Source organism: Euprymna scolopes, chromosome 1 (assembly GCF_053919585.1).
Source record: "Euprymna scolopes isolate OS-2025 chromosome 1, ASM5391958v1, whole genome shotgun sequence".
NCBI classification, from domain to species: domain Eukaryota; kingdom Metazoa; phylum Mollusca; class Cephalopoda; order Sepiida; family Sepiolidae; genus Euprymna; species Euprymna scolopes.
The window spans coordinates 105,521,293-105,548,348 of record NC_136482.1 but is presented as its reverse complement, the minus strand read 5'-3'; positions in this window follow the sequence as shown (position 1 = coordinate 105,548,348).

The following is a 27,056-nucleotide window of genomic DNA, read 5'->3' as shown; positions in this document are numbered from 1 at the left end:
AGTGGGAGCCACTGTGAAAGTAGCAGAGAAGCTAAAGCCCCGATTATAATAACCGTCGGTGATTATATAGAAAATCTGGTTTCCATAAATAGATGCTCACGGGTTGCGTTTATTAAAAGAAATATTTCAAGAATGAATCGGTCGTTAATTTCCTTTAAAAATCTTCGCTGTTCAAAATGTATCCAAAGATATAAATGTTCAACGATCGAAACAAATGATGAATGAATCCTAATTTTACATCAAGATATGAAAAATGTTGTTTTTTTTTTTTTACTGCATTGACACTAACTCTATTTCATGCGACAAATATAAGCAATGATGAATGCGATGCTAATTTTATTCCAAAATATTGCCTTTGGAAATCTATATGAAAAACGTAAATGTTTGAACGAGTTCTCCATTGAGTAATATATTTTAAATCCCCCTTTTTATGTACAGTGGAACCATGTCATGATCTATCGCTGATATGGATTATTTACTGTAATATAATATTATGTGTGAGATAAATGTTTGTTCGTGTTCTTAGTTTGTCGGTGACAATAAAGAAACCACACAAACCGAACTAAATGCAGCTTTATAAAAAAACAAAAAAGTAGACTACCCGTGACCCGTTGGGTCAGTATTTTATTTTAGCTATGGAATTAATATATGAGCGTGACACTTGTGACGTAAAGAAAACAGGTTTTTGTGACATAAGAGAAACATTTCTATTAAAGTATATTAAAATGAAAAAAGAATATATATAGAGAGAGAGATTCTATGAGTCGTTCTGTTTAGAATTGTTTACTTTTTGAAAAATATACATCCACTGAATTATAAGTGGTTTGCCATACTCATAGGTAAATGTTCACTGGACAGACACCATAATACATAAAGTTAAAACCAAATTTTAATATCTCTTTTAATTTATACGCAAAAAAAACACATTTGGGATGCTGAAAACGTACACAGTAAAACAATACGTTTTATTATCGCGTTGATTATTTATTTGTAACGCAAATAAAAAACATATTTTCGGGGTTATTTATTTATGATGGTTGTGTAGAAGAAAATGTATGAATGTTTTTAAGAAAGGTCAATTCTGCAAAAGTAGCGATTTGTGTTTATTTGTTTACGCTGTTATGGGCTTATGTTTATATACGCAAGCGCAACTGGAAGTCCTAAACCGGATATGGGTTACAACGCCCGTTGCAAGGTCATTTGAGTTTTATAATTATATAGATTACCTTTTTGATGTATGAAAGAATAATCGCTTATCAAGGTCATAGGGTCATTCGAATGATAATCGTTAATGTGTGTATTACGTAGACGGTGGTAACGATACTTGAGAGTGAATAAGTGTTGATATAATAGTATTACCAAAGTTCGATTGATCATGCAAACAAGTAATAACAAGTATTTTCTTACATTGGACTTGAAGATAACGATATTGTAGCTCTTGAAGAAGTAACCCCGTGTTTTACAGATGATGGGTTCTTGGGAAGAAACAGTGTTCATAGAATTTCTATTTGATGCTTGACACGTGAGACAAGAAAGGAAAGTTGTTTTTATTTTTGCAGTAGAATGACAAGTCCGTGGTGCAAACCCTTCACATTATGAAACAAGAGATTGAAGTTCAGTCAAGTAGTTTCATTAAGATCAGGCTGAAGTTTAACATAACATTTCATTTACCTTTAATGCTTACATTTTTAAATTAGATTTTATCTATGCACAGTTGTTAAGTTTGGAGCAACAATTTGCCCATCTAACAGGTCTAGAATTAAATAAGCTGTTTCATTAGTCTGCCATACGGTTTCCAATTAGCAGGTACGTTTGTCTGCTATCCATCCATCCAGTGCGGCCGCAGCTGTTATTGAATACACTACACGAGTTTTTAGTGTAATTCAAATTTTGTCGGTAGTTGAATACTTGATGCTTCGCCAGGACTATCAAGGGTATATTTTATAGTGACGCCATCACTAGATGGGGTGCCTACCACGGCTTAAGAGAGCCCCATCTACCCTCGAGAGAAGGATAGACCGCGCCAATTTTTCAACCTAGTATTTTCCCTCACGTTACACACAGCGCCTCGCTTTCCCAAATGGTCACTCATCTGGTACTGGCCGGGCTCAACGTTGCTTAACTTCGGTGATCTGGCGGGAACTGTTGTGTCAATGTGATTGTGGTGTGTCTGCTATGCTTAGCAAAAATATGGATAAATGTTTCACAATGAGTTTATTTATTAAATATCACACGTAAAGGAAAGCTTTTGTCAAGTTCAAAAGAAAATTAGCTAAGGCCTCTCTCCCAACGTAATTATTTTTCTTTTTAGGCGACTACGTCTGAACACACTGAAATGCGTGTACAAAAACACTTCTAGGGGAAAAGGAACAGTTCACTTGATGATGGCTTCTGGTATTAAAATCTGAAATTGACAAGCGCTGTTTACCGGAAGATGATTCCTCCTCATTTTTGTACACTCATTGTTCGAGCTTTTTTCTTTCACTATTTTCAGCACGTCATAATCATTCACAATAAAATACGTAATAATCATTCATAATAAAATACGTCATAATCATTCATAATAAAATACGTCATAATCATTCATAATAAAATACGTCATAATCATTCATAATAAAATACGTCATAATCATGCATAATAAAATACGTCATAATCATTCATAATAAAATACGTCATAATCATTCATATAGTCGAATAAAAAACAGTTGATGGGATACGTTATTACTAGAGCTGTGACAACAGCATATTCTTTTCATTGTTTCTACTCTTCATATATATCCGTTAATGTCTTATATATTTTTATATAGACGGATGTGGTTCTCGGTCAATTAAGTATGTCTTACTGTGTCGGATATATATACCCGAGAGTCAAATGAATGAGAACATGCTGTTGTCGCAGCCCTAGTTATTACTCTGATGTTTGATATATTTAAATGTTGTTACATTTCTACTAACAAAAATAACTATTAGACTATTAAAAAAGAATCAAATAAAGTATTTAAAATGTTTTCAATATAAACTATTTAAAAAATACTTTAAAAGAAAACATTTCTATTATAAGACGAATTTTTATTTGATTATGTGAAAATAAAAATTAAACATTATAAAATAAAGCACTGCTTTATTTTGTTATGTCCTAATATCTAAAAAAATGTATTAATTGCACCTTTCAATGCATCTGACCTATAACGGGCAATAGTTTCCTAATAAACGCAGCTTTCCAACTTCCGACTCTAAAACCGGATGCCGCCATCAAGTAGACCGGATCCCTTTTACCTAATTATATAACTATTTAGAATAGGAGGTCAGTTAACTCATAAAATTATATTTTTTAAAATGCACAAGTAATCAAAAACTAACCATAAATCTGAAGTAACAATACGAACAATAAACAAAAAGTAAAATATGTTAGTTTTGAATTCCATTTTAATGTGACCCTTAAAAATCAGTTTAGCCAATTTCGACTTAAAAACAAAAATGAATTTCTTTAGTAGTATTTAGACTATGAGATCGGTTTCGCATATAAATCTAATGAAAAAAGATTACCCTTTTATGGGCGAATGTCTTAAAGACGTATTAGCACTTCTTTTTTTTAGGGAGAGGGGGTAACGGAGATAAACTGTTTGTGTGTGTTTTCTTGAGAGGAGTTAAAAACAACCTTGATAAACAGCCTAGGTTTAGGTGAAAGCAGCATTCGCATAAGTGCTATTAATCTTACCAGTGACCCAAAGTTCCGGCTCGAAACCTCCTTTTAAAACGCTGCCACTAATTTTATTCGAATGATTTAATCAACTATTCGCACCGTCGGCCATAACATTTACTGAATATAGCTAATCCTAATGTTAACCATCAATTATAAAATTGATCATAGTAATTAGATTTACACTCTGATGTGTGCTTTTACAGCAATATCATTTATAATTATTTATTTAGTCTGCGGGAACAATTCGTACACAAAACTATTTATAATTTTTACCTGGTGAATTGTGGGGGGGGTCGACATCCACCAATTCCTGGTATCACAATCGTGATATGAGCATAGGTAAATATTTCCCAACCGCTAACAAAAAATATATAATTAAAAAGGTTGTCAGAAATAGCATTAAGACAAAGGCGAATTTTAAAAGTTCAATATGACTTTTATTTAACAATAGAAGGCGAATGACGTTATTTTGTTGATATATATTTTATGTGTGCGTGTGCTGATTTAGCACGAGAGTCATGAAAGTGATAAAGCTAAAATGTTCAGGAAAAGAAATATTTTGGCAATAAAGTTCATGTTTGTAACTTCTTGTATGGTCGCTAGGATTCTCTATTTGTAATTCTCGCTGATTTGGTATTTCCATGTGGAGAATTGAAATGTGTGACACGCACGAAGGTGGTGTTGGTTGTTTAACGTCGAAAACAAACCCGACGGAGTCGGTTATTACAGCATGCTGGTTGAACTTCAACTCTGGGCTCGACTGACTGGTTTTGACGCGTTTGCCCCCTTTTATCGTGGACAAACCGGCTTCCAGAGAACTGTTAGGGAACATATTGTTTTAATTCTCTTTCCTTGCAATGTGATTGGCTGAAAACACAACATCCCTGTGACGTCAGGTGTTTTCAACTACGTCGGCGCACAGAGGCAGAGTTTTAGTTTTTACGATCGCGAAAATTGCGTGGGTGTATACAGCAACTGTACGCGCCATTGAAAGGTTGCTTGTATAATCACTTAATATTTGTAGCGATTTGTTCAAGAATACTCATTTAAATTTGTTTTACAACATGGAGATGACTGGCTATCTCCTTTTTTAAACCATGAAAGGGAGAAACTAGTGTCCCTCTCTCCACCAATGTAAATACCTATTGAAAATATTTATTGAAAAATTGTGTGGTGGAGGTAGCCATCTTTTAAATTTGAGGGACAGAAGCTTAGGCCGTCACTACTCGAACCATCCTGAGTTTTCGTTAACTCTTTATTCACTTTGTCATTTTTACAGAACACTGTCATGCTATACAATTTCATATGTCTGTCAGGCTATACGATTTCAACAGTCTGCCATGCTTAGCCGTTTCATCGGTCTGTCATACTTTTCAGTTTCATCGGTCTGTCATGGTTAGCAGTTTCGTAGGTTTATCATGGTTAGCAGTTCCTCGGTCTGTCATGCTTAGTAGTTTCGTAGGTAGATCATGCTTAGGTTTGAAATAGCATTGTTGCTGGTCCGCTTGGCCAATAATGTCTAGGTCTTAAATAGGATTTTCGTTGGTCTGTAACGAATAGGTTTGAAATAAGTGCTATTTGTCTGTTAGCTTGAAATAACATTCTCATCGGTGAAGACTCAGATTCAATGCACACACATTTGTCCTCGTTTTGTTTGCTTATTGATAAAAAAGTTTCAAGTAAATGTTTGATTTTAACACTAGCGAATGCGCCCGGCCTTGGCTGGTCCTAAAATACGCATAAATATATGTTAATTCATGTAGATGTCGTTATTTTTATTACAGCGCCAATTTCTTATTATATATATATATATATATCAGAGAGGCGGTAGCACTCTCTATATAGGGATGGCCCGTACACGCCTATATACGCCTACAAAACAAAACTATCCAAATCTCAACTAAAATCAACTTATAAGTTTCAAAAAGCACATATTCTTACAGAAAAGCGTCTTACGAATCCAGCGAGTGTCAGAACGTCGGTTAAAATGTCAAAAGAGAGCAAAGAAAAAAGGGTACAAAAATGGCCAATTGTTCTTCTTTCTTCTTTCTTCTTCTTTCTTCTTTCTTTTGAGACGATGTATCTCGGTGTACGAACGGTCTCTGACAACAGTTCAAGCATCAATCGACTGCTCTTTACACGGAGAAGTGCAGTAACCCATCGCTTTTTAGCTAACTCCATAATTAAATAAGATTACGTGTAATAACAAGTTTTAAACACTATATACCCAATGTAGACAGACCACTTCGAACACGGAACTTCTCTCAAAAGGGACAGCTCCAAATAATACACCGGATGCTCACAGACGTTCCAGTTTGCCAGTGGCCTATATTTCTTGGACGCTGAATATTTGAGGTGAACGTTAAGGTTTTTTTTCTTTAAACAGTAACCCACCAGCGTTAATGAAACCACGAAATCTTTATCTCAGTTGATCAAAATTGTTATAAGAGTAACCTATCAGCAAGTACGACGTCAAAAAACAATGTTATAAAAACAAATAATTCTTCAGAATTTGTACTGTAAAATATGTACAAAATGTCAATGCTGTGACCAGGATTCGAACCTAGGTTAGCACGGCCACAACGTGGGGTCCTAACCTCTAGACGATCACGGCTAACACTGACGTATGTCGCTCTTGGCAGAAAGACACATGACTACTGTCAAACTATTCAAAAAAATAAGGAGGAAACTTGAAATTCTCACGCATGCGCAAAAATACACTATAGCAACCATTGTTAAATGCAGCTGAATCTCTTTGCTCGCTGAGAAAAGTAGATCAGACCAGTTCTTCTAAGAACTCACCAAACGCCAAAGGAAATAAGTTAAATTAACCGCAAAAGAAACTGCAAGAAAGGCATCTTCTAAGAACTCACTGGAAGCTGACCAAAAAGAATCAAAATCCAAGCCCTAGCCACAAAATAACTAGATATTGTGGCTACTATACACAATCTACTAATAAAAACAAGTTTTCTAAAATAAACTACAATAAATTAACCAAGTAACCTCACACTGTCACTGATTAGGACTTCATATAAAGATAACAACTACACTATTGGTGTATATACCGTTCCACACTTTAACTATTGGTGACGGGACAGTATCTCAATTCTACGAGAGTTGTCTTGCTATAAGATAAGTGATATTATAGTAAGATACACATAAGTGTTATATGTTTACATTTAATAAAAAATGCCAAAGTCAGCACGTAGTAAAAAAGCTCAGAGAAATATAGACTATGAAAATAACAAAGTCAAGGTATTATCTGAGCAAAAAGAATACTATCAGAAAAATGCTGAAATAATAAAAGTTAAGTATCATGCAACTCCTGAGGCAAAGAAGGCTGCCTCAAGTGCTGACTCAAAAGCACGGTATAACAGGGATCCCGAGGGAAAAAACTGCCTCACGTGCTCTTTATAACAAAGAACCAGAAAAAAAGAAGGCTGCCTCACGTGCTTACTCAAAAGCACGGTATAACAGGGATTCTGAGGAGAAAGAAGCTGCCTCACGTGCTCTTTATAACAAAGAACCAGAAAAAAAGATAGCTGCCTCACGTGCTGACTCAAAAGCACGGTATAACAGGGATCCCAAGGGGAAAAAAGCTGCCTCATGCACAAACTATTATAAAAAGACCTAAAACCCAGCAGGAAGTGACCTGCTACTAATGGAGGCGGCAATGAGCCGCCTCCTAAAAAAGACAATACTATCATGAATGTAAGTTTAAAAATAAGACTGTAAGTAAAAATTCTAATTAACAAGAATAAAAAAGCATTGGAAATGCAAAAGGATATAGGGATGGTATGCCAAAAAGTATACAAACAAGATAGCTATGAATGGCTAGGCACATGGAAATAGAATTGCATCCAAAGTATAGCCCTATAGCTTTTTACAACCGTAATGATGGCACGGAATGAAGATTGGAGAAAAGCTATAGGGCTATACTTTGGATGCAATTCTATTTCCATGTGCCTAGCCATTCATAGCTATCTTGTTTGTATACTTTTTGGCATACCATCCCTATATCCTTTTGCATTTCCAATGCTTTTTTATTATTGTATATATACGAGAGAGGGACAGAGAGGGAGATCATGATGTTATAATCAGTAGATCACTCTGGACGGATGTTAGGACATAGGTAAATGCAAGCGGGACCCTTTATTTACTTCCGGGGGTAGCATGCTCTCGTTCCATCAGCCATGAATTTCAACGATATTTCTCGCGATTGAAGTTGGCCGTAAGATGTTTTCCTTTGTAATCGAGTCAGAGATGGCTTCGTGGCCAGACTCGAATCTTCTAACTGATAGTTATCGTGTCACCCTGCACCGGTGATTCCCGAAAGGATGAAGCACTAGTGGCTGTAGATATTTAAAAAGTAATGTACTACTACTACTACTAATAATAATAATAATAATAATAATAATAATAATATATAGTCTTTGAAGTTTTTAACATTTGAAACTATACAAAAAATTATTTTTATCATTCGTTAAAAAAAAATCTAGTCAGTAAGTCATTTAATCACCTACAATCACTGCATCAACTCTCTCAAATTTACTATAATACCATTTTTTTATTTTTCAAGGGATCATCAGTTGTTTACCATGAAACACTGTTTCGGGGATTTAAAAACAAAACAGTGTATTACATCATGGCTCCCCAGCAGTGTTTATCAAACACCACCACCCTTAATCTTAGGAAGAAGACAAGTTACAAACATTTTGATCCAATTTCCTATTCGTAATTGCAATTACTAACCTTTTCATAGTATAAAAATGAATTTCTTACCTGTGCGATTCATCAATTTCCACATTTAAAATGGATACATTTTTAATTTATCAGTCTTGTATTTATAAGATTTGGATTAATCCATTTAACTACTTATCACCCCCACTATAGTTAGTAGTTTGTATATTTACATTCTTATTTATTTAAAATTAGATATATAAAGGTTAAAAATATTTTATTTTTACATATATACATTTTTTTTATATATATATAAATTTATTATATGTAATTATAAATACATTTATACATTGCTAATATAGTTTTGGATTTCCTTTATTAATATAGTCTGGTTTACCTTAAACGATTCAAAAGCATCAGGATAACGAACAAATGCTTTATTTAACTGTTTAAATATTTTATTTTTATCTCCACCTTGTTTTATCATCCTTATTACTAAGCTAGAAACTGGTGGTATAAAATCTGTTAATTTTAGAGTAACGCGAGCTATTCTCAAAAACTCTGACATAATGGTTCCATAAAACACAAAAACAGGGCATATATATATATATATATATATATATATATATATATATATATATATATATATTATACTAGTGGTAGCCTGGGGTTGTCCGGTTGTGCAATACGCTTAAACATGAGCCTTTAATTGATGCAGATTTGCCTGGTGGACTAATTCGCAAATAAATAAATAAATAAATAAATAAATAATAATAATAATAATAATAATAATAATAATAATAATAATAATAATAATAATGTCGTTCATCAAATTCCGATTGGGTTTGTTTACAATATCACGTCAGCTGATATTTAGGCTTAACGATGAATGACCTGAAAAAGTTACTTCTAATTAATGTTTAGTTTTAAAGTATGCTTTGCGGATATTTTTCGGAGATTTTAAATGGTACCTATTATTTCACTGTAAACTGAACTCATTAATTAGAAAAAAAAATAAAATATAATAAGGTGCACCCAGGCTTGAACAGGGGATCAGTGGATCTGTTAGCGAATGTTCTACCACTAAGTTACATTTCCAAATTATAATAAATCTGCTTTTTTTTAAGAAGAAATGATTTTCTGAGAGTTTATTATCTCCCTTTACAGGTGTAAGGTAAAATATTCGTCTGTAAAAATTATAGTTATCTCTGTGAGAAAAGTAATTTTTAAGATCTGACGTTTTCGACTTTCGCTACTTATCGGAAGAAATTCTGTAAAAACATATCAAACATCTTTGCTAGATATATAAATTAGCTTTGTGCGAAATTTACAAAAGATAGGCTCAACCGTTTTGGAACCTATGAGAAACTCACTCACACACAAACTGTTATATATATATATATATATATATATATATATTTATACATAATATGTATATATGTATATATATATAATATGTATATGTATATATGTATGTATATATATATGTATATATATATATGTATGTATATATATATGTATGTATATATATGTATGTATATATATATATATATATATATATATATATATATATATACTGATTTCCAGAGTTTTAAATAATGACTCGTGTGCCATCAGCTAAAATTGAAACCAAAACATTTAGCGCTTCAGTCGTGTTCCATACCGTTTCAGCTTTAGAGAGATAAGAAAGATTTAAAATTAAATCGTATATATCAGCAAGTTTAAATGAACATCGTGTGTTTCAACTTGCCAATATATGTATGTATTCATCCACCCAAACAAAGATTTTACTCTTTATAAACCATCTTTGGTGTGATTACTCTTACCTGTTAATTTCAGTGTTATCTGGCCAGTAGTTTATGAGTTTATCAGTTAAATATTTTCACACAGCCACACACATATATACATCTATTGTTATGCATAAAAGTGATTTTTAGCATTTTTTAATCTATAGTTATAAACCGGTTTTTATAAAATTTCAACAAGCAATAAGAAAATAAGCGAACTATTTTTTTTTTAGAATCTCGCACTAATGTATCATGTAGAGTGACACATTTACTTTTTTATCAGATCAGTTTGTCTTAACCAGTTAGTTCGTTTTAACATACTTGTAATATAGGAAATTCGAATTTCTGTACTTTTTGTGTTTTTTGCGTTCTTTGTTTTTTGTTTTTTGTTTTTTGTTTTTGTTTTTTGTTTTTGTTTTTTGGAGGGGGGGCTTGTATGAATTCTATGAACTCCTGATCTACATGTAAAAAAAAATGACACATATTTGCCAACGGGGCCCATCAACCTGCAGAACAAAGTCCGTCCCTAACAACGCTAAAGTCTTTTGTGACAAGATCGACATCAGACCTATTCGAGACAAGTTACGCTCAGGTGCTAAAATGGTGACCGCGTCCTGTCGCCGTAGGCTGACCGATAACACGAAGGTGTCAAAAGTGACAATCCTCTCATTCAGGTGGTTTTCATTGTTCCTTGAGACGCAAAAAAAAAACAAAAACAAATATCACCAATAGGCGCAATAAGTGTTCCCTTCTTCTCTAACTTTGTCTTCAATATTTTATACATTAAACTATTCTTGAACTGTTTTTTTTTTCTAATCATTTGAACTTTCCTGACTAGAACAACCGCGTCCCGGTTTATTTGGATTTTGCTAGGAAAATTACTGCTCGGCGTTTAACGCTTTCAAAACACCCATTTGTAACAGATGTTTTAATTCACTTACAGCCAATATTGTTTGTATTATTTGGTTTCTTCGGACTACTGTTCTCATCTTGAGTGCCATTTTTACAACGTTTTGGTCGATGTATCTTGTCATCAAACTCGGGAATGTTTCTCTCGAACTTGGGAATCTGCACAGAATTGTGAATGGGCCCTTTATTTACTTCCCTGGGGTAGCATGCTCTATTTCCGTCAGCCAGTACTAGACAGTGGGCTCAGGTAATTCGCCGTTATATTTTTCCGTCGCTTACACTGACAATTAGACATTTAGGAGAATATCACTTTAACAAATGATTTCTCCAATTACTCTACCACTGCATTAAATTATCATTATATTCTATGAATACGAAGATTTTATTGTTCGCTTTGGTTTTCCCAATATTTTTCTAGTCAGGATTCTTTCTAGAAAGACATCGGATACTAACGGGAGGGACCACGTGAAGGTTCCCAACGTCCCAAGTGAAAATGATTTTTTGTGGAAAGCTCTGAACCACCGTCATCTATATCTGGATTAAATAACCGTGTGAGAGATAAAACAGGGGCTATCAAATTTCTGTGTGTATTTTCCCCACAGAGCGATTTTGTGTCTTAGGACGGCAATCGGTTCAAAAGTTGCGAAACAAGGTGGCATATAGAAGGGTCTACGTAAAAAAAAATCGATATAAATACAGCCCATATTCTTTCAAAACATACGTAATCGTCTTCTAAGCAAATTCCAAACAAAACCCTAATCCAAACTGGCAACGACTTGAACTTAGGATAAGTGTTAAAAGAAACGCCCTGATATGGGGGATCATTTCCACTAGAAATTCTAAAATAATAAGATTAAATAAGTAGAATCTATGTTGGTGCGATGGTGGATGGTTCACTCGAGACTGTTACTCAACAAATGTACCAAATAAAAAAGAAACAAAATTCTGCCTTATTTTTTAGATAAAGAAATAAACAGTAGAAAGTTAACCCTACGTTTAATTTGCCAGTCTTGTAACTCATAAGGTTGTCTAATTATGCTCACATTCAATGGACGATATTTGTCATGCAGGGGCAAAGAATTGATGTTTGCTTGGTTTGAATACATCCATATAAAATTTGTCGTTTGTAGGGTTTTGACCTTCATGTAGCATTACTTTTTTGCTAGCGTTTTACATCAATTAGCTTAATGTCTAGTCTAGAGCGATTTCCGCACAAAATAAAGTTTAAAAAATAAGGTATCACCTTAGTTATCAGCGATAGAAAAACATAACTGGAACAAAATTGTTCTCATCGCGAAAGTTTCGAAGTAGCGATTTTTTTTTCGTTTTAGATTAGTTTATTCACTTATTGCATATATGCACTGCCAATGTGTGAACATTTATGAGAGTTCAACAATGCTGTGAATAGTATTTGTTAATATTTATCAAATACTATTGTATTTTCTTGCTAATGCGTTACTTCTTATCAAGCGAGTTGATGGGAAATTAATAGCTGAAAAATGAAGATAATTACGAGGGGAATTGAACATGATAAATCGATTAAACACACGTATAGGTGGCTTATAACAATTATTTTTTGGCATTTGATTTAACGACGAACGTGATGTAGCTTGCAGGAAAGAATTCTTATGATAATATATTCCATGGCTGAAAGTGAATGGAAAAGAAATTCTGTCCATGTAAATTTCGCCTGGCGCTAACACACGAGGAAGGAGGGAGAATTTCTTTCAGTTGTTTACATACATTATATATAGGTTTTGGTCTATTCTTTGCGTCTTCGTTGTGACCTTCGAAACATTTCCGCTAGTGTACTCCTTAGCTTTTTTCGGTGCTTTTTCTTTATAATCGATAACTTTGTCTAGAATTTTGAATTAAATGTTTGATATAATTCACTAGGGTAGACTGTTCTCATTTCACGTTCTTTGTTTTTTTATCTTATCTCGGTTAATTTGCATTATTTTACTACGAACTGAACTCACAACCCCTGGATAAAAGCCACACCAGAATAGACCTTGATCATTAAGCTATAAAGTGGATGTTTTAAAAAGGCACGAAACGCAGAATAAAAGGTCTAGTTCAATGAGTTAAATGAAAGGGCCACTTCATCCATAAGGTTGGGTCACAAGTGGTTTCTAAACACACGACTCTCGTACCAGTACAGACATGATTTTTATGACTAATATTCAAGTTTAGTAAGGTTGTTTAAAGTAATTCAGATAAGAATGTTTTGGGAGAATACTTACAATATAAAAATCCGCCAGACACGTGGTTTTAATTTAATGCAGAGGGATATTTTTCATTCAAACATTATTATATACATTCGAAAGTCTATTACATTCAGCATCACAAGAGCATAAAACAAATTCGCTGCGATTCTTTAGTAACTAGTTCGAACTATCGTCAAGGTCACAAATAGGGTGATTGCAACCCAATGCTCGAAAATTGGGCAACCTGTAGACCGTTGCTAATGACCCGCGATGTTTTAGGAAAGGATATTGGTAGCTGAGAAGTCGGTGACCTGGTGACCTGCAACAATCCATTTGGTTCTTAGTTCGGGTGAACTAAAAGTCGGAGAAGCTCAAATTAATCAATTGTATGATCACATTATGCCATAGTAGGTATAAGGTTATCATCTAACCGTCATATTTAATCTAGCTCTTCTAAAACCCAATAACTTAAGTTTACTTATTTATTTTTCACCTCAAATGGCTACTAAATGGCGTTGGTTGAGGTCAAGAAGATTACGACTACCAAGGAGTAATGCTTTCTGGGAGTAATGCTCCTACTCTGTCTTTCTTTTCTCTTTCTCTCTCTCTCTCTCTCTCTCTTTCTCTCTCTCTCTCTCTCTCTCTCTCTGCAAAAAGTGTTTTCACTTTCACTGTAATTTTTCTTCTACATTAAGAATGTTATGCTGGCTACCCTCTTTGTAAAATGTAAATTACAGAGAAATGTTCTATAGAAATATTTAAAAACAAATTCTCTGACTATAGCATCACAAGTGACAACTTTATTCAGGATTAAATAATCAATAGATGGGGGATATGTCGTAAATCAAACAGAAGACGACATTTTCGAGAATGTAGGTAAAAGTGGCAACAGAAAAAATGGCACAAGTGGATTAATAGGAAAATACCAAAACAAAAAAAATATGGATAAATGTCTCACATTGAGTTAATGCTGGGGTCCTTCAGAGTTTCATCTTGGATACAATTTGTAAAGGGAAAAAAATTAATGTTTGTCAAATTAAGAAGAAAATTCAGCTAAAGTTCCACGCCGCAACGACATTTTATTTTTTAGGCGATTACGTCAGAACAAACTGAAAAACTTGTGAAATTATATATTAAAAAAGAACAGTTCACGTGATGACAGTTTCGATAATGAAATCTAAACGGATATGCGTTGTTTATCGGAAAATAGTCTATCCTCATTTTTGTTCACGTAGAGTTTTTGTTCTGATTCCACTAGCATCACTGTTGCCGTCGACTAATAAAAAGCTGCTGGAAGCATCCAATCCTGCCTTGAGATCGCTCAAAATAGCCTTCCAGGGGAATGTCTTTTGCTTGCAATTTCTTTCCAACATGGCAAGTGATCGCCTGAGTTCCATCTATGCTCCCTTGGCACACATTCACGAAAAATACTCGTCTAACTGAAACCACTATCAATAATTTCCCACACTCTTTATCTGTGCCTACACCTAAACGTAGATTCCATGAACAAAGTTTCTTTCTTAGAACTGCACATCTGTGGAACTTCCTTAGGTTTGCCTGCTTTCCAACTGACTACAATATGGTCGTCTTCAAGTCCAACATAAACAAGATTTTGATGAGACATCCCTTAAGTAATCAGATTTACCAAATTTTTACTACTAAGGATTTCTACGATATTGTCCCATAGACCATCGTACACTCATTAACCCTTATCATCGCGCAGCCTCCGAGCCATGATAAGCATCACTGTTGCAGTCAATTAAAAAGAAAACAATTTATTGGTTACGATATTAATATGGTGTTAAATATATTTAATTTTTCTTACATAACTATTCATAAAATCACTACTAAAGTATTTAAAAACTAAAATATAGTATTTAAAATGTTTTCAGTATACAGCATTTAACACTATACAAAATATTCCAAAATATTTTTAAATAAAACATTATTATAAAAGGATGTTATTGAATTACTTGTATGAAGTACAGTACAATTATAAATAAAAACTGTATTTAATTATGTTCAGTAAAAATTAAATATTTCAAATTATAAAGCACCGTTTTATTTTGCTTAGTATTAATGCATTTGAAGGTGAAATTAATGATTTATTCTAATATTAATACAAGTGAGTGATTATTATATATACCCAAATATAGTTGTGACTTCAATAGCTTTAAAAATATGATTTGGGTGCCATAGTGTTAGATCGAAACCAAAACATATAGCTCTATTTCATGTTCGTTATGATCTCATCTATATCCATACGTATATAAAAACTTTAAAAAATAACGTTGCTAAAGGTATAATTGTATATTTGTGCATGCATATGAGCAGAACGTTTGTATACGCTTGCCAAGTTCGATTTTATTTCAATTTTGACGTCCTAGCAAATATTTTTACAGGTTGCAAACCAAATCGAATTTTTTCTATAGGTTTTACTCTCCTATATCCCAAGTTTCAAGTTTGTATACCAAAAATTGACTGTATTTTGGTAGGGATCGTTCTACACACAAACAGACGGACAAGGTATATATATATATATATATATATATATATATATATATATATATATATATATATATGCATGTTATTATAAGTAATAGTATTTAGTATATATATATATATATATATATATATATATATATATTTATATATATATATATATATATATGCATGTTATTATTAGTAATTGTAGTATTTAATATATCTGGAATAATTACGTTTAACACGCCGGTTTCCGTCAAGTCACCGAAGTTAAGCAACAACGAGCCTGGCCAATACCAGATGGATGACCATTTGATACTTTCAGGTGTTATATGTGCTCTCCGCTTATCTCGGCATTGTTTCCAGTCGACCTGGACTTCTCCTTGCCACTGGACTCAAGAAGTGCCGATTTTGGAACGGTTTGCTTAGCGCCAATCTTGCTACAAAATTACACGTGCAGCTGCCACTACACTAGGGGTATCCTTTGTCTGTCGGGACTGAACGGAGGCATCGATTAGTATTTAGTATTGAAATGTTAATCTGTTACATTGCGTTTAATGCGATATTTGTTAAAAATTTTGCTTAATAGTGTTCACGCGATAGGTGTGTATTATTAATATTTACAGTGATAATAACAGAATTCTCAGAATTATGACATTTGTAATTCGATAGAATTATTACTGCAAAAATCTGTGCAATTATCGCTAAGCAGCTTTGGAGCTTATGTAGTGGTTAGAGATGCATTAGTAGTAGTATTGACATATTTACTCATTTTTAATGACCATTCGGTCTTCTTAGAATGTTTAAATAACATTTATGCCATTTAATTTTGGAACCTCTGCGTGGCCACCAGACAGACAAAAGATTATCGATAGATCATGCCCAACTTAGCTCCGGTGCTACAAGATCAGACTGCCTGAGGATAGCAACTTCCTGATCTAAAATACAACTAAAATAAACATATTGATGTTCTTGTTTTTTGTTCTTGTCATTTTCACAATTGAATGTTGTTCTGAAAAACCAAAAACAAATATCATGCTTCTTTTATAAATAAACGAAAGCAAACACCATGAATAAATATTAAAGACATTAAGAATTGAAGCGGAAAATCTTTTTACCAAAATGATGTGATTTGGCATTAAAAAAACGGAATGGGGGGGGGGGAGGAATAGAAATCATATTCTCAGAGAGAACTTCTGTTATTTTACAAGAAAATTGTGTAATAATTAGGATTAAATAACTTTTTGGAAATAAACACTTATGCTTCCCATTGTCTAAACTAATACGGATTTATGCTAAATATAGAAGTGATGAACAACTTCAGAAAAAAAACCCTACTCGGTGATATGCAATATGGTTTCCGTTCTGCGAAATCTACAGAATATGTACTAACTGTTATACTCATACGATTAGTGGATCTCTCGAGGTAGGTCTTGTGTTTAGGGCAATTGTTCCTGACATATTAAAGACCTTTGATACGGTATGGTATCCTCTAAAAGATCTCCACCCACGGTACAGCTCGAAATATCCTATCAATTATTCAATATTGTTTTTTTCTGATAGGTTTATAAGAGTAGTGGTTGATAGATAGAAATCAGAAGCTAACAGTAGCAATCTTGGCGTCGTTCAGAGTTCCATCTTGGGCCTAACTCTCTTCCTGATCTTCATCAATGATTTACCAAATCGCATCCTAAGATCATTCGTAAAAATTTATGCTGACGACATTACCATCAATGGCAACACTTCAAAAGCTGAAAAACACCATGATCTTTTTGATTCTCTCTCCTCTGATCTTAAGCACGTGATGCAATGGAGAAAGGAGATACTCGTTACTTTTAATGCATCTAAAACCAAGCTTTTATATTTCAATCATCAACGCTATGACCCCTGTCTGGTATCAATTGAAATGAATGGCCCCCGTCTTGATGCTCTATGTTTTAGCAAACTTCTGCGTCTGACCTGAAATGGAAGGTTGCTAAAAAAAATGGTCGGATCATTTTACCGCTTCAGTAGATATCTCACTGATGATGCAATTCTCTACGTGTATAAAATCCAAGGATGGAGTACTGTTGCCACATCTGAACAGAAGCTGCTGGAAGCACACTATCCTGCGTTAACATCGTTCAAAATAGCCTACTAAGAGATGGCTTTTCTCTTCTATGCATTTCTTTATTCAGAGAAGAAACATTGTGAGCCTGTCTCTGCTGTATCGTTATTTTCATGACAAGTGCTCCTCTGAGCTCTAATCTATGTCTCTATTGCCAAAATTTCACGAAAACACTCGTCCGACTGAAATCACTATCAATAATTTTCCCTACTCTTTATCTGTGCCTAAACCTAAACGTAGATTGCATGAGCAAAGCTTCTTTCTTAGAACTGCACATCTGTGGAACTCCTTTCCGTTTCCCTACTTTTCAGCTGACTGCAATATGGTCTTTTTCAAGTCCAACATCCCCTTACGTAATCCAATTTACCAAATGTTCACTACTAACGATTTCTACGGTATTGTCCCATTGATTACCGTACACTCATTAACCCTAATCCTCGAGTGGCCTCGGCCCTTGATTAATGGTGACTCATTTGTAAAAGCAAAATCTCTGCTATGTATAAAGGAGTTGTTGGTTAGGAAGAAGTAGAAGAAAAACAAAAGCAAATAAAAGCGAGGTCAACTGCTCGCATCATTATTGTAATTGTAAATCGCAGTATTAAGCCACTATCGTATTGCTTCGCCGTCCGGGGATTAGAACTGAATCTTTATTAGCTCGTCTGAAATCCGCAAGGGACACGGATGTAGTTTTATTTAGCTTTGGTCACGAGTGTATATACGATACACACAAATAAACAATGTGCACGCGTTCGCCGCCAGCTTTCGCTTGGATCGGCTCGACTTAAATACCACAAGTGAGTTTTACAATCTATCTGGACACTCCTTCATTTCCCGTCAGGTGTACCCAAACAATAACACAAAGCACGAGTACGGTGGGAAAAAGAGAAAAACTGGGGTGGGAAAATTGTTCATTCCGCCGTTCAAGCAACAAGAGTGTTGTTTTCTCGTTAGAGGACAGAGAAGGGTTACTCTAAATTACTAACCTCGTTCTATTAATATCTTTTTCTAAATTGTTTACAAGACAAAATAAGAAAATTGGGACAAGCATGCGCTCCCTATTCAGTCGATTATTAATCTGAACAATTGACCCTAACATTAGAATCAATTATGGGTAGGGGAGATCAATCGCTTTTTAGAAACAAACGAAATAACGTTATTCAGTTTAGTAATTTTTTTTTAAATTACAATTAATTATTTTGCTATAAATATATTATTAGATTAAAATATCCAATTACGGTTAATTACGAGGGGTGTGCAATAAGTAATGCCCCTGATACACTTCCAGTTGTCTGATCTAGCTGACATTTTGCATGTGCAATGATTTATATCTCTACATGTTATGTGGCAAATTACAGCTCTGAACTAATTGTGGATTTCTGTTTTACATGTGTTTGAACTGAGTCAGGTGTGAAATGGAGCATGTTGAAAGCCGAGCAGTGACCCGGTTTTTGTATATGAAAGGACGCACACCACAGGAGACTTTTGATGAAATGAAAGAAACTCATGGTGATAATGCCCCATCATATGACCTTGTAAAACGCTGGCATCGTGAATTCAAACATGGCCGGAAGTCTGTGGAAACAGCTCCCAGACCTTGTCGCCCCCTCCTTCTGCCATTGATGAGACATCTGTCCGTCAAGTTGAGGCTGCCATTTTGGAAGATCGGCGCATTACTATTCGCCAAATAGCCCAAGATGTCAAGATTAGTACAGGGTCTGTGGAAACTATCATCCATGACCATTTGCATATGCATAAGGTGTCTGCCATATAGATTCCCAGGTTGCTCACACCATTCCAGAAGCTAGAACGCGTCGAGTGCTCGAGGATGAATTTGGAAATGTGCCAAGAAGATGAGTTAAAGTTTTTCAAAAGACTGATAACACAGGATGAAACCTGGGTATATCACTATGATCCAGAGACAAACGCCCAGTCAATGCAGTAGAAGCACTTGGACTCACCACCTCCAAAGAAGGCAAGGGTGCAGCCCTCCGCTGGCAAGGTCATGCTCACAGTCTTCTGAGATCAGGACGGTGTAGTGATGACAGATTTCCTGGCAAAGGGTACTACAATTACAGAAGCCGATTATGCTTTACTTTTGAGGAAATTAAGGGAAGCTATCAAAATCATTAGGCGGGGCAAGATCAGCAAAGGTACCCTCCTCCTGCAGGACAACGCTCCGGTCCACAACTCGCATGTCACCAGATCTGAAGCACGGGCGTGTGGTTATGAAACCCCCCGTCCTCCCTACTCTCCTGACTTTGCACCCTCTGACTTTCACCTCTTCTCAGTCATGAAGTTGTTTTTGAAAGGAAAGCGATTCCCAGATGATGCAGCCTTGATTTCTGAAGTCACGTCCTGGTTGGAGAAACAACCTGGGGTGTTTTACAAAAAACGGTCTCCAGAGCTGCATCAAACGATGGGAGAAATGCATAAGTCTGGGTCGTTCCTATGTAGAGAAAGACTAATAACTGTGCCAAAAGTTTCGTTGCTCTATTGCTATGGGAAGTGGGTCAGGGGCATTACTTATTGCACGCCCCTCGTACATGTTATCGCTCCAAATCATGTTTTTTCTTTTCCATTTGCATGCATTTTAATGTATTTTTTTTTTTTACGTAAATGACACACATGACGTTTATTGAATATATGTGAAAACGGAATATATTAGGGATTCCAAATGTATAAGAACGCACAATAGATATATATATATATATATATATATATATATATATATATATATATATATATATACTGGCTGGAGGCAGTTGCCTGTCTAGCAGCATTGATGAGCTGTGATACCGCGAAATATTAACGTATGTGGATGACTATAATGCTCCCTACCTTGGGTTGAGCATTTCGGGAAGTGATATACAAACTGCCATTAGCGTATTAAGCGACGCTTTTGTATAAACAAATCGGGCGGAGGCATTTGGACGATGTCACAAACATCGTTTATTCATTACCCACACAGTAGCAGCCGTATAGCGTAATGGTGAGAAGCCTTGACTGTCATTTGGGCGGTCTGATTTCGATTGTGGCTTGAGGCAGTTATCTGTCTAGCCGCACTGATGAGCTGTGAAACAGCGAAACAGTACTGTATGTGGATGAATATATATATATATATATATATATATATATATATATATATATATATATATATATATATATAATTATTTGCTATAATAATTAAATACCTACATACACTAGTGTTTCATCCTTTCGGGAATCTTCAGTGCAGAGTGTTATGATTAACACTAGTCGATGAATTTGAACCCGGAAACACAAGCCGTCTCTGGCTTGATTAGCAAAGACCGTATCCATTCGGCTACTATTAACCGCGTGAAATAACGTTGAAGTCAAACATTTTATTTTAAAATGTATTTTACTTCAGTCAGAGTGATTTAATCACTATACGATGATCTATGCATAAGAGCTAAATATACCAACTTATTTCAACTAGACGATATATAAAGTAAAATGATATAAACATCACAGAATATGCATAATTTTACTTATAAAAGATCTGCATATAGATTTTGCACTTTTGGAAAGACTGTATCTAAGTTTGAACTTATATATATATATATATATATACACTCGCAAGGAGACCCGAAATTGTCTGGGATTGAATGAGCATCAAGGAATATTCCATTCTACCATCATTTTATTGTCATCAAAATCAGTGAAATGTTTTTAATCAAATCGAATAAAATTCTGCTCTAGTTAGGAACAATCTTTGCTGGCTAACGGTAAGAAGCTTCGTATGCCTCACCGCAATGATTTAATCCACCATACATTGTAGTCTATATTGCACTGTTAAGAATCTACCGTTGATTTTTTTTAAAAAGTTAACTGTAAATAATGGCTTCACTCAAAATAAAAAATGCAAAAGTCAAGTATCATAGTCCAATTCATCTTGAACGCATCAATTTTCCAAATTCATAATGTATTACTTAAGAAGTAAAATTTATATTATAATAAAAAAATATAAACGTGCTTATCTTTATATAGAAACTAGCTGGGTAACTCGACGTTGCCCGGGATTGAATGATGATGAACGAATGTTTAACACTCTCATATTTTTATTGTCATCGAAAGCTATGAAATAGCCCACTTTTCACTCAAATCGATTTATTGCCTGCTCTAATTGGAGACCCATCGCGATGCATCAGGAGGAAGCTTCACATGCCTCTCATAGTGACTAAGTCCACAATATATTGCAGTCTACATTGTACTGTTGAGAGCCTACTGTTGATTTTATAAAATTATCTTATATATAATGGCATTAAAGTTTAAAATGTAAAAGTCAAGTATCATGCTTCAATTGTGCTCTAAACAGAAACATTCATTTCGAAAGCGCATCTTTGTCATATCAAAGCGCTTACTGTTGATTTTTGAATACCTGGCATTACGGGTTGTGCGGTGATAGTGGCTTGAATTAAAGTTTAAAATGAGAAAATCAAGTATTATTGTGTAATTGTGCTTTAAATAGAAACATTCATTTCGGACGTGCCTTTGTCATATTGAAGAACCTACTGTTGAATTTATCTGTTCGGCCTTTCGTCATATCATAGTAAAGCTTCTCAAATGAACTTGTTCATTTTATGTTGGGCCTTTCGGCTTATTTGATAATAAAACTTGTTAAATACACTTGTGATGTTAGGCTGTGTAAGATGTTAACTTTGGTTAAAATCGCCTGTTCCTTCTTTCATTGGATCATTTCGATTATCGATTATCGATTATGGAGTTTTATCGAAGACCTTCCGACACAACACTTACCTAAAAACACTGCCAGGCACATAAAGTACCATTCATAAAAATCGGCAGAACCGTGTTCGTCAATAGGGAACTCACAGTTCCTTTTATATAATAGATAGATAGATAGATAAATAGATAGATAGATAGATAGATGATTTTCATTGATGTAAATATTATACATTGATGATTAGAATGTACCTTCAAACTAAGTTTATATATTTATAGGCACACACAGCCGTGCCCGTGCATATACAATGGCCATGTGCTGGTCAGTGAGTAATGTTACCTAGAACAGGACCTACCTCAAAACTATTGTTGAATACAGGAAACAGTTGAACTGACTGCCTTGCCGTCTTACATTTTCTCTCCCCTCCTCTCTCTCTCTCCCTCTCTCTCTCTGATTTTCCTTTTCTTACATTTTTATTCTCCCTCTCCCTGTTTTCCTTCCTTATTCCTTTCCCTCACTTTCAGTGTTAACAAAGCGTGAAAAGCTTTTTTTTTTATTTCAAGGAAGTAAGCGGCACACCTTTTATATTAAATCCGTGCAATAAAAGTAAAAAATAAAAACAAACATATAAAAGGAGACAGAAAAAAAAATATCAGATTGTAAAAGTCAGCCGCGAAAACCAATTTTCCATTGAATTAACGAAAGGCGGCTTGGGGGGGGGGACATTTTAAATTTGGATAAAAAAAACAACTTCAGATAACAGATAGAAACAAAAAAAAAAACGAAAGACTTAAAGTCTATGCAGATTAGATTTGACCTGGGACACCTCTCTTATCAAACGGACCAGTGAAAGTAATAAATTTCCTCCATGGTGTAAGTACTACTATTTACATTGGCACCCCAGATTACTGGCAATTTGGGGGTGACTTTGAATTTGATATTCCCTTGACGCTTCCTCCTTTGCGGGAAGCCAGTTCAACAAAAGCGACAACAAAAACAACCCCCGGAATACAATGTTTCTCCGCGTATTCTCTTCATTATCTTTTACAAATATATATATATATATATATATATATATATATATATATATATATATTTATATACCTATAATTCCGTATTCCTTTGGTGTGTAGTGATATTCATATTAAAAACACTATTTTTCTATTTATTTAAAAAGAAAATACAATTTTCTTATATATGAGTTATCGAATTGCATTCATTAGCAAAAGATCTAACTAATTTGCATATTCTTTTAAACATTCATTTTTAATTAATTCCCTATTAGTTTTTTCAGTTTTCTTATAGGGTGATCACCTTTAGTTAACTATTACGGGTAATTATATTCATGCAGATATTCTACATGATTTATACTTGCGAAATATTTGCGTAAAAAGCTTACAATGAACACAAAATCGTTTCCATATATATTTATGTATACGTATATATTTTTGTTTCATCTATCTGTCTATCTATCTATATATCTATAAAAGTGAACGTGTCTGTCTGTCTGTCTGTCTGTGTACATTTCTCTACGCAATAACTCTGACAATTTTTAGTCTATAGACTCGAAATTTGAAATACCGGGTACTGAGATTTGGGAAAATCGATGTGACGGAAATTTGGCTGTTAAGGGGTCAAATTTCAACGATTTGACCTTTAAGAACTCTACCAAACTCCTCCGACAATTTTGGGTCTAGACACTTGAAATTTTAGATATAGATTTCTTGAACCTGGATCTAATTTAATAAAGGGATTTGAGCCCAAAACTATAAATTTTAAGGGGTCATAATAGGGGTCAAATTAAAAAAAAAATTACTCTTTTTTTTTTTTTGCTCAGCATACACCTCCAAACACCCGGGCAACGCCGGGCTGAAATGCTAGTATATTATATATATATATTATATATATTATATATATATTATATATATATATATATATTATATATATATTATATATATATATTGTATATATATATATATATATATATATATATATATATTTAAATATGTATGAATAAAAACTCAATACAAAGAATATATGAATGTTTATATCTTTTCTGTATTTATTTCCTGAGTGTTGACGTGTAGGAATACAAAAAGTCTTTTGAAAAAAACAAGAATATTTCCTTCAAAAGCACATCATTTTCGACCGATCCTTCGATCTTCCTCAGTGTGAATGATAGAAAACATGAGTGAGCGGGCAGAGTTAGCAGCGGGGGGGGGGCACGGGTATAGCCATTAAGGTAAAAATCTATCTGAATATGAGCCTTCCAGCATTTTCGACTTGGAATGGTCAGCAACTTGTGTGGCCTCTATTCAAAACCAAATCCTTCCACGCCACCCCACGAACACACTCGTATACGTGAACATACATGTATATACACTCGCGCACTACCACAAATGCTTCTTCACGTACATATACATACACAGGATATGCGCACTCACGTTTATGGACGTGTTCACATATACGGCTGGAGATTGATGAGTAGATGTAGATGATAAGCAAAGTGGGTGCGAATTAGAATGTCTTTCCCAAAAGCTTGGACTTATGTATTTATTGTCGGTCTAGGTTGTCTGGATTGTCTGCACGTACGCACCCCCCCCCACACACACACGTTTATCTATTTTTTTTTAAAACGCTACTGTAGATTTCGTTAATTGATATATACAAACATTTAATAGTGGAAAAATAAATAAAATAAAGTAAAATAAATAAACGGAGGATATTCTTTTGATCATCATTTACTTAACTTTTTCTATTCTTGTTCAAACATATTAAAATTTATTAACGTATTCGGATTCTTTTTCTTTCTTCTCTTACACCCATTCATACCCCTATATGTACACATACATACATACATACATACATACATATATACATACATACATACATACAGTGCTTGGTATAGAGTGAAAGCATTGTTTCCAAATTAGAAGCCATCACAAAAATTGGAAGTTCGATATGCCGGTTAGAGAAATCAGAGGTTAATAACGTTTAATGTTGGAAATTAAACTGAAAGATTTGTTGCAATGCTGAAAGGAGGAGTTGAATAATAGTAAAAACTACAACGACAATAGCAGAAATAGTAATAATAATAATAATAATAATAATAATAATAATAATAATAATAATACATGTATATATATACATATATATACATATACATATGCATATATACACACATACACGTACACACATATATACATATGTTAGTGATAATGACAATAATAATAGTGATAATAATAGTCATAATCACGATAATAATAATAATAATAATAATATTAAAAATAATAACAATAATAATAATAATAATAGGAAGAAGGATAAGAATAATAATAGTGATAATAATAATAATAATAAAATCATAGCAATGATAGTAGTAATGATTATAACAATAGTACTAATAATAATGAAAATAATAATGATATTAATAAGTATTATTGTGATAATAATAATAATACTAATACTACTACTAATAATAATAATGATAATAATAATAATAGTAAACCTAATCCTGTATATCTTGATAGAGGGATACTATAGTATATAGGGTTTGTAAGGGGAGATGGAGGCCGCACCCGTGTCTACACCTGTGCATTTGTGTGCACAATTGTGCGTTCTTCGAAAATGAGCTTAAATATATGTCGGAAGTTTAAATGTGTGGAATCTGAAAAAATAAAATAAAATGAAGTAGAAGACCTTACGTAAACAAAAACTAACTTCTAGTGGGGTTGCTAAGCCGTTCTTCCACATATATATATATATATATATATATATATATATATATATATATGCGTGTATGAATATGTATGTATTTTTACATAGGAGTCACCACTTATCAAGGCTCGGAGGCTACACGAGGATAAGTGTTATAGAGTGTACAGTAGTCAATGGGATAATATTGTAGTAATCGTTAATAATGGAAATTAATTAAATTGGATTACTTAAGGGGGTGGCTCATCAAGAATTTTTTTATGTTGGACTTGAAGACAACCAAGTTGTAGTCAGATGGGAAGCAGACTAATGGAAGAGTGTTCCACAAGCGTGAAGTTCTAAGAAAGAAGCTTTGTTCATGTAATCAACTTATTGATTAAGGCACATAAAAATGAGGAAAATTATTGACAGTAGTTTCAGCTAGACTGATGTTTTTCGTGAAAGATTGGCGAGGGGGACCAGAGATTGGAGATCAGACGAACACTTGCCATGGAAATAACGATAAAACAAAGACAGCCCCGCAACGTCTCTTCTGTGGGAAAGGGGTTGTAGGGAAGAGAAAAGGGCATTCTCCACTAAGCTACGAAGTCTATTTTGAACTCTGTCAAGGTAGGATAAGCTGCTTCCAGAAAATCCTGCCCAAATGTGACAACAGTGCTCCATCTTTGGACGTACTTGGCTTTTATATAGAAAGATGCATCAGCAGTGAGATATCTACTGGAGCGGTAGAAGGATCCCGCCATTTTTCCGGCGACATCGGCA